Consider the following 2,072-nt stretch of genomic DNA (forward strand, 5'->3'; position numbering starts at 1 on the left):
TTTAAAAATATAAAAAGTTATAAAGGATAAGACCTCATTTAAAGGCTATAGGTTGGCCAGGTACAATGGTGTACACCAGTAATCCCAGCGCTTTGGGAGGCCCAGGTGAGAGAATTGCTTTGAGCCAGGAGTTTGAGACCAGCCTGGACAACATGGTGAGACCCTGTCTCTACTAAAAATATAAAAATCAACCAGGTGTGATGGCTAGCGCCTGTAATCCCAGCTACTCTGGAGGCTGGGAAGCAGAGGTTGCAGTGAACTGAGATTGTGCCACTGCACTCCAACCTGGGCGACAGAACAAGACTCTGTCTCAAAAAAAGTAAATAATAAATAAATAAATAAATAAAGACAGTAAGTTATCTGTGGGACTTAAAAAAAATAAAAAGAAAATTTTGTTCTCCCCCAGAATAACAGGAATTTGAGATTTTTTTGCCATGTGGAAAGAGATGACTGTTGAGACAATACATTTTGCCTTACCACCCAGAAAGCAAACATACTTGTTCACCATGTTTTTTGTTCCTGTTTCTTTCTTCATAAACTCTAACCTTGCACTGTTCACTAGATACCTTTGGCTGCCGAGCACTTGAAATGTAACTAGTCCAAATTGAGATGTGCTAATGCATAATATACACCAGATTTCAAGGATTCATGTTTTTTAAAACCATGAAATATTTCATTCATATTTTATATTACCTGTTAAAATGACAATATTTTCGATATATCAGATTAAATATTTTTTTTTAATTAATGTAGCTGTAGAAACTTTTATATGTGGCATTCATTTTTTTCTTTTCTTTTCTTTTTTTTTTTTTTTTTTTTTTGTTGAGATGGAGTCTCACTCTGTTGCCCAAGCTGGAGTGCAGTGGCGTGATCTTAACTCACTGCAACATGCACCTCTAGGGTTCAAGCAGTTCTCCTGCCTCAGCCTTGGGAGTAGCTGGGATTACAGACACCCACCACTATGCCTAGCTAATTTTTGTATTTTCATTAGAGACAAGGTTTCACCATATTGGCCATGCTGGTCTCAAACTCCTGTCCTCAGGTGATCCATCTGCCTTGACCTCCCAACGTGCTGGGAATACAGGCATGAGCCATCGCTCCCAGCCTCTTTCTATTTCTTTTGGACAGTGTTACTCTAACCTTATCACATCAAATACCTGGACATTCTTTTATTTTTGTCTTTGTGACAAATTTTTATAGTTCCTAACACCAGAATACTTGGTTTCTTTCATCAGATGACGTTTTTTCCTTCCATGAATCAGTAGAGATAGGAGAATATTATCTTGTCATGTACTGGAGTTTTTCCTTTTAACAGAGATGGAACAACTTTTACTTTTAGTTTTCTATTACCATCTTCCTTCTAGTGTTTAAGATAATCTGCTCCCCCACCCCACCTGTTTATTCTAAACTCAACCATGTTATTTTTTAGTAAAGTTTGAATTATTAATAAATGAGTCATTTTAGCCTTTTTTTTTCCTGTTTCAGAATTTGAGCTTCTCTTTGATAAAAAGAATGGTGTCTTATGCTCTCTAGTCATTGATGCATTCATTCAACTGCATTAGAAGTTTGAGAGTAGAAGATGAAAAAAAGTTCTTGCCCTCAGTGAAATTACAAATTTGCTAGTCATCTGGTGATGATAAATTCACTGATAAATTGGTACATGTTTTTTTTATTTTATTTTATTTTGAGACAGAGTCTTGCTCTGTCACCTAGGCTGGAATGCAGTGGTGCGATCTTGGCTCACTGCAAGCTCCGCCTCCCATGTTCACGCCATCCTCCTGCCTCAGCCTCCCGAGTAGCTGGGACTACAGGCGCCCCGCCACCACGCCTGGCTAATTTTTTGTATTTTTAACAGAGATGGGTTTCACCGTGTTAGCCAGGATGGTCTCGATCTCCTGACCTTGTGATCCACCAGTCTCGGCCTCCCAAAGTGCTGGGATTACAGGCGTGAGCCACCACGCCCGGCTGGTACGTGTTTTAACTAAATAACAGTATTAATTACCTCATGATATAATTAATGAGGTATCATTAAATTTATTAAATTTAATTATAAATTTATTAAAATAATTTAT

The 2,072-nt window shown here is 37.9% G+C and overlaps 1 protein-coding gene across 1 annotated transcript in view; it reads left to right on the forward strand.

Annotated features, from left to right (window-relative positions):
• The first annotated feature begins 1,928 nt into the window (after nucleotides 1-1,928).
• PIK3C2A (phosphatidylinositol-4-phosphate 3-kinase catalytic subunit type 2 alpha) overlaps nucleotides 1,929-2,072 on the forward strand; it is a 90,901-nt gene continuing 90,757 nt past the window's right edge. Inside the window, 1 exon segment of the mRNA XM_017873617.1 lies at nucleotides 1,929-1,968. The gene's annotated coding sequence lies outside the window, so the exon portion shown is untranslated.

Source organism: Rhinopithecus bieti, unplaced genomic scaffold, assembly GCF_001698545.2.
Source record: "Rhinopithecus bieti isolate Rb0 unplaced genomic scaffold, ASM169854v2 scaffold_8211, whole genome shotgun sequence".
In the NCBI taxonomy this organism is placed as follows: domain Eukaryota; kingdom Metazoa; phylum Chordata; class Mammalia; order Primates; family Cercopithecidae; genus Rhinopithecus; species Rhinopithecus bieti.